We start from the raw sequence: 12,866 nt of genomic DNA, 5'->3' as shown, positions 1-12,866 counted from the left end.
ACTATTGAATATTGAGTTACATGTGCTGCACTAAATTGTATACAATATGCTATTTTACTACATCTTTTGAGTAGTCCTTTTTGGAATTCTCTGATGGGAGAAAATGATACTTGCTCCACTAAATATAACCACCATTTTGGAAAAAGGAATTTATATTAAACATATTTTTTCCCTTGCTTATTTATGTTGATTTCTAATATTGTTTATACTTTTTCCTTATAAACTTTGGGTTTATGGCTTAGCCAATAGTAAAATATTTTTGATAAATAATAAACGAGAAGAATTGGACGAGAAAGAAAAATTGAAAGGGAAGTAACCAAATAGCAGTGGTTGTTTGGTTAGAGAGAAGGATAAAGTTGGAAGAACAAATAGTAAAATTTTTCTACAGAAAAAACAAACTAGGAAAAAGCTTTGCTACATTTTGGGGTGAGAGTGGCAGGAATGTGAAGGTAAGAGATGATATTAATTTAGTAAGATCAGTCTTTGTTGTTGTTTTTCTTCTTTATTCTCTCTTTTCTTTTTGTTTTTTATCCTTTTTTATTGGTATGATTGATGAGTTTTTATTTGTTGTTTTTGTTTGATGGATAAGCTAAGGGAGAAGGACTTGCAATAAAATTTAGTTGAGAATATTTATGGTAGCGTGTAGGGGTGTGCATGGTCCGGTCCGGCCCGAAGATCCGGCCCGGTCCCGAACACTTTAGGAGTTAATTTGATGTGATTTCAACGGGTCTAGGGCCGGGTATGGGTCTCAAAAGTAGACCCGGTCATTATTTCGGGTCGGGTCCGGGTCATAGCTCGGGTCACCCGAAATCGGCCCGGTGGCCCGGTCATCATACACAATTAATATTTTTGTGTTATTAGTGATGGATGATGGCTATTATTATGTGAAATTTAAGTATTGTAAACCTTAATATTTTGTGTTATTAGTCATTATATATAAGATTATAAGTTAATGTTTTATGTTTAAAATGTATAAGACTTTAGACTAATGCATAATCTAGTGTTATTTGTATTGATTTAAATATTTGGTGTTATTAGGCAATATTAGTATTGATTATGCTTATACTTTAATTTTAGAGAAGAGTTAGTTCTTATTATATTTTTCTAAGTGAATTTTACCATGTCAAATAATGGTTGGAGTCTTGGAAATTTGGATATTTTTACATGCTAACTTACAAGAAGGTATCAAGGTAATATAATGTTAACGGCCCAGTTTTCACCCAATTTTTACCCGGTATAATCGTGGCCCGAAAGTGTATAGGTTTCATCGGGTCTAGGGTCGGATTCGGGTCTAACAAATAGGCCCGGTATATATTTCGGGCCGGGTTTGGGTCACATCAAACCCGGTTTCACCCGGCCCATGCACACCCCTAGTAGCGTGTGAAGAACACTGATGATCTTTAGTTCTAGAAATTCATAGTTGATGTATGGCAACTAGAATAGCTTCTTTTTTTTATAAATTTTTTTAAGTGTTAGTTATTTAACCTGTTATGTTGTGTTATGTAAAGTATATGACTTGGTCCCTAATAAAATTAATGTGATTGATGGAATCATCTTTAAAAAAAAAAAGTTATCATTATTAAGTTTCATATATTTCTTGATTCCACATTTTATTAATATCTTAAGTGCGATCTAGTTTTATTCTTAAAATTGTAATAAGTTTGATGACATATTGAAAAAGTATGTTAATAAATTGATGTTCCACTAAAAATACTTATCATCTTTTATTTTTTAAAATTTCACTACAGAATAAGAATCTATCTTTGTTATTATATAAAGTTAATATTAATTCTTTGTACATTGATTTAAGTCTAATGATGTCATGTCATTAATTTTGATTATTTAGCAAAATTAAAAAAATTAACTAATTAACTTTTAGTAAAATATTTTAAAAAAAACTAAAACCATAACTCCTATAATTAATTGAGGTATAATTAATTGAGGTGTAAAGTATCGTTTTTGTTCCCAATGTTTGGGGTAAGTTTTAACGTTTAAATCGTCCTATTTAAATCCTTAAAAGTTTCAAAATTTGCTCAATGTTGCTCTTCCATTAAGATCTATTAATAAAATTGACGACCGGACAAAATTGAGACGATCTTGAAACGTTAGGAATTTAAATAGGACGAAAATATTGGGGACAAAAATGATGCATAAAAATAAATTTTAATTTTATCTTTTAATAATATTATTTTTTATGATACATAGTTATTCAATTATTTTTTAACCACATCTAAGTAAATTAAACTTAATTATATTACTTTTATTCTAAATAAATTTATTTTTTTATAATATTATTTTTAAAGATTTTTACTCATTATAAAATGTTCGTAAAATGAACATGCAAAAAAGAAAAAAATGATACATATATAATAAAGTATAAATTGTACATTTTATCTTTAATATATCGAAATTCTTTAATGTTTAAGAGTAAGAATTTTTAAAAATAAAATTATAAAAAAATAAATTTATTTAGAATGAAAGTAATGGGATTAAGTGTAATTTACTTAGATGTGATTAAAAAATAATTGAATAACTATATATCGTAAAAAATTGATATTATTGAAGGATAAAATTAAAATTTAATTTTATGTATCGTTTTTGTTCCAATATTTTCGTTCTATTTATGTCTTTAATGTTTCAAAATCGTTTCAATTTTATTCTGCTGTCAATTCTGTCTCGAACAACAGGATAACATTGAGTCAATTTTAAAACGTTACGGACTTAAATAGGACCATTTAAACTTTAGAAACAATTTTGAGACTTATCTCAAAAATTGGGGACAAAAATAATACTTTACTCTTAATTTATTTATTACATATTATTATTAAAAAAATAAAATATTAATTAAATTTAAATATAATAAATATTTACATTAAAATTATCATAATAATAATATTATTATAACAAATTTTAAGTTACAAAATATTTAAATTAGAAGGCCAGCAACTTTTGGGATTTATAGCCATCAAATAGCCATTAATGAGGCTTTTAATGGTGTGTGATTAGTGTGAGATTTCATCCAATGGCTCACTTTTTTTTGCTGGTTACATGCTGGCCAAAATTTGATAAAGTTGCTGACTCCTAAACTTTTTCATTTAAATTTTATACTATTTAATTTATTTATATATTATACATAAGATTTTTATTATCATTATTTTATTTCATAATTTATAGTTCACCTATAAAAAATATTTAAACTAACACATGAAGAGTTTATTTACTTAAAAATGATTCTATTTGATAATTAAGTATAAAATAAAAATATTTTTGTATTTTAAAATAAATTTACAAAAAAAACACTTGTTATTTTTAGAACAAATTTACTTAAAAAAACTCTTATTACAATCTCAATTATATTAAAAATGATTGTGATTATTATATACTAATTACATTAAATAGGAATTTAGATTTTCGTCCGTGCATCCCGCGGATTTATATATATATATATATATATATATATATATATATAATTAAGGGTGTTTAAATTTAAACTGATCTAAATTAAGTCGTTCATCTAATTCAATCCAAACCGAAAACGAATTAAAATTGTATTAATTTGGATTTGATTAGATTCTATTTTTCGCAACCGTTGAAACGGATCAGATTTCGGATTTACTTTTCATAACCGATCAAATCCAATCCAAACCGCACAACGTGCTATAATATTATTATTTTATATATTTACAATCATACTTACATTTGTTATATATTTTTATATTATTCATGTATTATTATTATTTAACAAATATTTTATGTTCAAAATGTAATTTATTTATTTAATTTTAATTAACTTATAATTTTATTTATATTGTTATATTATAATATTATTGTTGGTTTTTAAGATATTGTTAAGACTTGTTATGTCATAGTTAGTTATTTAAAATTTGATGTCGAGACTTCTTATATATATTTAATTTTTTTAATTTATAAAGTTGTAAGAGAAAAACTCTGCGTACAAGCGATTAGGGCTTGTAAGTGCTACAAGTCAATTAAACTCTGATCCCCAAAAATCGCTGCAAGTGCTACATTCCTTACACGCGCTACATCCTTTCTTCTTCTCCTTCTTTTTTGATCGTTCTTTTCTCCCCCTTTCTCATTGGTTTGTTCTTCGTCGTTGACGTTAGTTCCTCCACATACTGTTACGGCACGTTTTCATTGCACGTTCTTCTTCCTCTTCCTCTTCCTCTTCTTCTTCTTCTTTTCTTCTTCTTCTTCTTCTTCTTCTTCTTCTTCTTCTTCATTGCACCTTCTTTTCTTTTTCTTCTTCTTCTTCTTCTTCTTCTTCTGCACGTTCTTCTTCTTTCTTTTTCTTCTTCTTGCTGCACCTTCTTCTTCTTCTTCTTCTTCTTCTTCTTTTTTCGTTATTCTCGATTTCTATTGTTTTTTGACATCAAGCTCTGAAATCGTTTTTGAAGAAGAAGAAGTAGCAGAAGATGAGGAGGAGAAAGAGAAAGAGTTCTGAATTATGCATGATTTTGGGTGTATTTTCTTAAATCCTTTGGGTGTATTTTCTGTAATCTTTTGGGTGTATTTCTATAATCGTTTGGGTGAATTCCTGTAACTGTTTGGGTGTATTTCTGTAATCTCTTGGGTGTATTTTATGTAATCGTTTGGGTGTATTTCTGTAATACTTGCCATTTTTTCTGAAATGAAAAATACACCCATAGATATCAGTCAGATATCACTCAAATATACTCAAATGATTACAGAAATACACCCAAAGGATTACAGAAAATACACTCAAACGGTTACAAGAATTCACCCAAACGATTATAGGAATACACCCAAAGGATTTAAGAAAATACACCCAAAGGATTTAAGAAAATTCAGAACTCTTTCTCTTTCTCCTCCTCATCTTCTGCTGCTTCTTCTTCTTCAAAAACGATTTTACCATGAAAAATCGAAAATAAAAGAGAAAACAGAGAGAAAAGACGTAAATGAAGAAGAAGAAGAAGAAGAGGAAAACGAGGAAGAAGAACGTGCAGAAACGAAAGAAAAGGAGAAGAAGAAGAGTAAGAGGAAGAAGAACGTGCAGCAAGAAGAAGAAGAAGAATTTCAGAAACTATGAAAATCGAAAAAAAAAAACGAAGAGGAAGAGGAAGAGGAAGAGGAAGAAGAAGAAGACGAAGACGAAGAAGAAGAAGAAAAGAAGAAGAAGAAGACGAAGAGGAACCGTTTAAGTGGGGCGCGTGTAGTTATGCTCCATTCAAAATGAGTTAATGCGCGTGTTAATGAAATTTGGGCTGATAACTTGTAAAACTTGTACGGCCTTTTTACTTGTATGTGTAGCAGGCCCCAAGTTGTAAATTCATTCCAACCAAACCGCTTGAAATTGGATTGGATTTTTTTAAAAAAATCATCCAATCTAAACTACACCGCAAATAAAATTAGTATTTAGATCGGATAAATTTTTTTCTCAAAACCAATTCAAATCGCACCGCAAACATCTTTTATATATATATATATATATATATATATATAAATAATGACACCACAGTATAAAATATGGTGAAAATTTTCTGGTGTAAATTATCTTTTTTTCTCCTCTATTTTAAAAACAATATAACAACTAAGTGCCGAGTCCAACTATCATTTTAATTTTATGTGTAATGTGTATATATATTTCAGATTACTAGAGGTATATTATTTAGGTGAATACTATGGTGATAAAAGGTTTTTGCTTTTTTAAGTGATGAGAGTAACATGTAGGGGTGGAGCTAGATGAAAGATTAGAGGGGGCTAAAAATATTTATATAATAAAATAAGACTAAAATAAAATTTAAAGAGGACTAAACTGAAATTTACATATAATTTATATGTAAAAAATTAAAATTAAGGGGGACATTGCCCCTTTGCTACAATATAGCTCCTCCCTTGGTGACATGGATAGTATTGTTTCATGACCCGTGTCTTTGGCATAATTTTTCAGGAGACATTGTCTGCCTCTGGAATTGTCCCGTTTTATGACATATTTAGTTCAATGCAAATTAATTCTAATGAAACTATGAAAGTGATCTGTTTGTTGGGCTTTTTGTGGGCTTAGGTTTCGTTTTTGTCATTCTATGAATATAGAGTTCAATTTTTTTTTTATCACATTAGAGTAATCGGCAAAGGGAGAGAGTTGGAGTAGCACCCATTGTGAAAAAGATGGTTGAATCGCGTCTTAGGTGGTTTGGACATGTGAGAAGAAGACCGATAGAACATCCAGTCAGGAGAGAAGATGAAATGGAAGATGGACAAAGGGCGAAAGACAGAGGAAGACCTAAGAAGACCATTCATGAGGTGGTCAAACGAGATCTACATGTAAACGGTCTCTCTGTAGACATGATACATAACAGAGCACAATGGCGTCGTTTGATTCATGTAGCCGACCCCACTTAGTGGGATAAGACTTTGTTGCTGTTTTTGTTGTATTAGAGTAATCAACAAAAATTTTACGGCCTCAAGGAGAGAAAATAATTGCAGATCCAAATAAAAAAAGATAATAATAATAAGGGATAAGTATGATTTTGATCCCCAACGTAGAGCTTGAAAATTTATTTCGTCCTCGGCATTTTTTTGCTATAAAATGGTCCTCAAGGTTTCAGTTTGTTTTTAAATCGTCCTTTTTACCAATTATATTTTTTTATTACCAAATTATCCTTTATTAACAAAATAATAAAATAAAATAAATATAAAATAAATAAATAAAAAAGGAAAGAAAGGGATAGACAGAATCGGGGGAGGAAAGAGGGGGGGGGGGTGGGGCACGAGAAGGGGGGGGGAGGGAAAAGGGGGAAGGAAGGGAAGAAGGGGAAAAGGAGAGAGCACCATCGCACCGCCGCCCTGCCGTCTGTGATCCGCTACTGCTCCCTACACTAATGGCAAGAGAGGAGAGAGTAGAGGGAGAGAGAAAGAGAAGAGAGGAGCACCGCAACCCCTCCTCCTCCACCACCGCCACAACCCCTCCTCCTCCATATTGTCATTTACCGCCGTAACCCTTCCTCCTCCACATCGACGTTCACTGTCGCAGCCCCTCCTCCACCACCACCGCAATCCTTTTCCTCTGTTTCAATTTTTTATTCTTTTTTTTTTAATTTTCAGATTTAAAGGATTCTATTGTTGTTGTTGTTGATGATGCTTCTGATAGCTTCTGTTTATTCCTTTTATTCCTGTTGTTGATGCTTTGGTTGCTTCTATTTCTGCTGCTTTTGTTTTTTATTCTATTTCTGGTTTTGTTTTTGTTGTTGCTCTAATTTCATTATCCATTGTTATTGTTGTTGTTGTTGTTCTGCTGATTATTATCCATTATTGTCTATTTTTTTCTTGCGTTTGTGCATCTGCTTCTGCCGTTCTGCTTCTATTTAGTGCTTTAGTGCTTCTTGCTTAGTTGTTGCGCTTGATTTTAGTCTTTTTTTTTTTTGTTGTGTTGTGAAAAACTAAAGAAAGAAACAAGAAAGTGAATACTTGAAAAGGAAAAGACAAAAGGTTTCTCTAATGAAGATTCAAAAACGGTCTTGGAGGTTGAACCCAATCCACCATCTCCTCTTTACTAGAAACTCCAATTATAGCAAGAAAATCAGTTCCATTGTTTGCATCTTTACGAATCAAATTAAACCCCACTTTTTATCCGTGATTTTAGTCATTTATTGCTAAGCTAAATTAAATTGGTAATATGATTTTGTGTTGTTATAATGGCTGAGTTTAGTCAGTTAGTAGTTGTTAAATGAGTAAATTATTGAAGTTGTAGTATTTAATTAATTAAAATTTTCTTTTATTTTAAAGATGGATACAAAGCATGATCAACAACCACATTATAGTGCTAGATTTGAATGTGAATTTAGCATTTGTGTGGTTTATTATTTGTGTGTATTTTAGTTTTCTTCGGTCATAAATTTTGATTTTTAAATTTAAATGTGAAATTTTATTGATAAAATATAAAAAATTATGTTAAATTTTGAAAGTTTGATTTTTATTGTTATATAAATTAGTGAATTTAAATATTTAAAATTTTATATTATATTTTTAATAATTTTGAGTTTGGGTTTTGTTTTCAAGAATAATCTAATTAGGTTGTGTTAGTGAATATAAGTTACTTGATTTTTGTGAGTGTAGTATTATGGTAGCATTAACAATGGGGTTTTAATAGCATCTTTAAGTGGATTTATGTTATGCCAATATGTTGGTTGCTTGATTTATTTATTGATAAATTGTGGTGTTACTAACTTTATCTTGTTTACCTAGGTATGCTGAATTCATAGGTGTGTTCTTTACATGGAGGCCCTATCAGCAGATTACCCAACTGATGTGAATAACGAGTTTGAATGGTTTTCAGAAGATGAAACAGACGATGCTAAAGGGTTAGAGTACGGAGACATTTTGGGGTTGACTGCTGGAGACATAATGAGGATGGTTTTTTGGAATGATGACGGCGCTTATAGAGTTTTATAGGGTGTTTGGTAAATTTCACAGATTTGACATTTGAAAGGGTGATTGTGGTAAGAATGATGACGAAAGGTTAATTAAGAGGAGGTTTTTTTGTAATAGGACAAGATTGAGGGAGCATAAACACTACAATCGAGTTGATAGGCGGTGAGAGCATAAAATAATTATCACTAATATATATATATATATATATATATATATATATATATATATATATATATATTAACGAATAATTTAATAAAATGAATTATGACGTATGTTATTTAACCCTTCTAGTGGAGGAGATAGAAGAGTATATGTTACGGACCCAGTTCCCGGGTCCCATTCCGGAACAGCCTCCACCCAGTTATCCGAGGTTTGGCCTCTTTTTAACGGCCTAAACTGGCCTTACAATCTCTAACCAACATTCGAACTCAAATACTTCCTTTATCTTAGCTAAATAAGATAAGATGAGATAACTACCACCAGACATTCGAATTCAAATACTTCTTTTATCTTAGATAGATAAGATAAGATGAGATAACTACCACTAGCTATATAAAGGGGAGCCAGAGGCCCCTCAGGTACTCACTCATTCCTCACATCATATACCTCTTAGATCTATTTTGACTTGAGTGTTGGATTGTCTTTGCAGGTACCCACCCCATTGCTCCAGTCGGATAATCCGGCGACCTCCTCGACTCGCAAGTCCCCGATCCATCTCACAACCCGTACCAAAGACTTCTAGTACATTGGCACCGTCTGTGGGACTGCCAAGTCGTGACGGCATGACGGAGAACCTCGAGGAGAAATTCTCAAGCCAACACCGCAACTCAAACCCGCGAAGCCCAACACCCGACATTCGGGATAATACTTCTCCCACCCACGGGAGGATAACAAGCACTGTGCTCTGCCAACCAACCCCGGTCCATCAACAACCGAAGGAGAACAACCATCCACCCATTGAAGCCCGGGCACCCGACGGCCTAAGGAGAGAAGGCGGTCCAAATAATCTAAGAGCTTTGTCTCAGGGTGCAAAACCTCAAAGGCCGAGTCACGCCTAAAGAACGGTATCACCCGGAGCATGCAAGCCAAGCGACTTCCAGGACCCGATCTTACCGCGATACCAGGAACAACAGGTCACCTGAGCGGAGACACAACAAGCGACACGACCGCAGCATTTTCTGAGACCCAGAATGCCGACGCGAAGAAGACGACCGACGGCACCACCGGGAAGCCAAACAAGCACGAAGCGAGCACGTGATAATGGGAGCCACCCTATTCACAGAATGAATCTTGAAAGCCAAACTCTCAAAGGGATTCGACAAGCCCACTGAGATGAAATACGATGGAACCAAGGATCTCCAGGAACACCTAACGGCCTTCGAGGCCAGGATGAACCTGGAAGGAGCCGCCGATGTGGTCCGGTGCAGGGCTTTCTCAATAACTTTAGTTGGTCCCGCAATCAAATTGTTCAACGCTTTCTCGAACGGCTCCATAGCCAGTTTTCATGAGATTTCCGGAAAGTTCATGGCCCAATTCACCACCAGAATCACCAAAATTAAACACCCCATCAACTTGCTTGGAATCACCCAGAGACAAGATGAATCCACGAGAAAATACCTCGATAGGTTCAACGATGAGTGCCTGACGGTCGACAGACTTACGGGCTCGGTCGCCAATCTTTGTCTGACCAACGGCCTCGTGAATGAAGACTTCCAAAAACACTTCACCACCAAGCCGGTCTGGACCATGCATGAAATTTAAAGTGTCGTAAGAGAATACATAAACGACGAAGAGGTGAGCCAAGTCGTGGCCGCTAACAAACGGCAGCACGGCAACACGGTACCCCGTAATAACCCACCACCAAGAGAGACCCAGAAAGAACATCCCAAACCCGTAAACACCAACCAACCACCCAGGGTCGGAAAATTCTCGAACTACACCCCTACCCGCTCCCATCACGGAGATCTACCACCAAATATTGAAACGAGGCATCCTCCCAAAAGCGCGACAACTAAAGGAACGAACAGGCGGCAACAAGAGCCTATACTGCGACTACCATCGAGTAGGGGTATTCAAAACCGATCCAGACCGAACAAAACCGATCAACCGAACCAATAAAATCGAAAACTGAATTAACCGAAAACCGAAAAAACCAAAAAAATTATGTTTTGCTGTTTTTTATGCGGTTCGATTCAGTTTTCGGTTCTGACACCGAAAACCCTAACCGAACCAAACCGAACCGGTAACTAAAAAACCATTAAAAAACCCATTAGTTAACCCAACCCACTAGGCAGCCCAATAGCCCATTACCCCACGGCCCACGTCCCCACCCCCATCAGATAACCTAGCTTCCCCATTACCCTACTCCCACATCTCCCCGCAGCCAAAACTCTCAAAGAAACCCCATTACCCTGACCTCCCAGCAGCCCCTCCCATCCTTGCAAAACAGCGCCTCCAGCCCCTTCCATCCCCGCCGAACAGCGCCTCCCAGCAGCCCTTTCCAGCCTCGCCGAATAGCGCCTCCCAGCCCCTCCTAGTAGCCCCTCTCAGCCCCTCCCACCAGTAACCCTAATTCAGCTTAGCCTCTCTCTAGTCTCCAATCCTCTGAGCTCTCACCACCTCTCAGCGCCGAAAACTCCTCTCCCTTCCCCGCTGTCAATGCCGTTGGACAACACCATCGCGGTGGTGCGGCTCTTTTCTCTCCCTCTCCCTTCGTCGTAGCAGTTCTCTCTCCCCGGCGTCCTCCACACACCACCTCTTCTAGCAGCACATCGTCTACTCCACGCACCAGAGCCGTCGTTCGTCATCCTCGCGTTGTAGTCATCGTAGTAGCCATTCCTCTGCATCTAGAATGGGGATGCCTCTTAGTTTTCAGGTAAATTATTTGTTCTAATTTTTTTGGATCTAATTAGTTGTTCTTAGTTCTGTTTTAATAATTGGTTCTATTTTTATTTTGCTATATGATTTTTGGTTTTGGATTTTTGGTTCTGTTCTTTCTAATTTGTTCTTGCAGCTTTGGTAATTTGTGGTTCTGTTTGATCATTTTTGTTTGAAAATATGTTCTGTGTTCTTATTTTTATTATCTAAGTTTATAGTGTTCTCTGTTTTAATTATTTAATTTGAGTTTGTGGTTTGGTGTTCTAATTTATGTTATTTTAATTTTAGTGTTATTCTAATTTATGGCTTATTTTTTGTTAGGCAAAGATGACTATAATTTTACATTGTCCTGTTTTATGATAAAAGCTGAATCCTTTTCTTGATTTTTTTTTATCATGACAGGTATAGGATGCATCCAGAGATATGCAAATCCTCTTCACTGCATTTTGATGATAATAAAGCACAAAATAGGAGCCAATAACGTATATTTGATGGATTGCTGCTGGTTGTTGACTTGTTTATTTCATTGTTGCTGCCTTGCTGGTTGTTCTGTTGAATTATTAAAACTGCTTCTGTTTTGTTTTGTTTTGTTTTGCTGTTCTATTGAATTACTTAATTACTTTTGAGTTTTGAAGTGATTTAGTATGATTTATCAAGTGCTGGAGGTTTTGGATCAAGTGTTGGAGGTTTTGAATTACTGAATTATTGTTGAATTACTTTATTGTTGGTATTGTTGCTGGTTGGTTAATGATTTTGTAAATTGCTTGTAAATTGATTTTGTTGTTTAATGTATTTGTTTAGTAAGTTTGATGTCATATTTCAAGTGAAAATATGGGTGACACCTGATTATTGATTTCAATTGTGTATTTGTGTTTGTCAATTTCAATGTATATGACTTTGTGAAATAGTATTGTAGTATTTTTTTTAATTGATTGAAAAAACCGAACAAATCGAACCAAACCAAACCGATTTTAATTGGTTTGATTTGGTTCGGATGGCTTCGATGAAAAAACCGAACCAAACCAAACCGCAGTTTAATTAGACGATCGGATTGGATGACATTTCTCTCAAAAACCGAACCAAACCGCACCGCGAACACCCCTACCATCGAGGATACGATCATAAAAACCAAGACTGCCTCGACCTGAAAGACGTCCTCGAACAAGCTATCCGAGATGACAAACTCCCCGAGTTTGCCAAAATTATCCGAGAACCCAGAAAAACCGAAAAAGAAAGATCACCAGAACGCGAAGGGCGCAATCGAAGGACATCGCGACAAGCACCCCAAAAAATTCTAGAGGCCGATCCCACCATAAACGTGAACGTCATCACCAAAAAAGATGCGCTAAAAAAGTCAAAATCAGCACTAAGAAAGGATCTCAAAATCCTAGTGGTAAAAAAACTAAATTCCAACCTCCCCGGTTGCAGAGGCGATCACATTCTCCCCTGATGACTGCCAGCACGACACCTCGGCAGAGGACGCCACATTCGTCATCTCGGGAAAAGTCGGGACTGGACTCGTGAAGAGAATACTGGTTGACACCAGAGCAGATTTCAACATCCTCCTCAGAGGAGCCTTC

Source organism: Arachis ipaensis, chromosome B4, assembly GCF_059453495.1.
Source record: "Arachis ipaensis isolate K30076 ecotype BB chromosome B4, ASM5945349v1, whole genome shotgun sequence".
Lineage (NCBI taxonomy): Eukaryota > Viridiplantae > Streptophyta > Magnoliopsida > Fabales > Fabaceae > Arachis > Arachis ipaensis.
The sequence above is the reverse complement of the archived record's forward strand: the minus strand, read 5'-3'. Positions refer to the sequence as shown.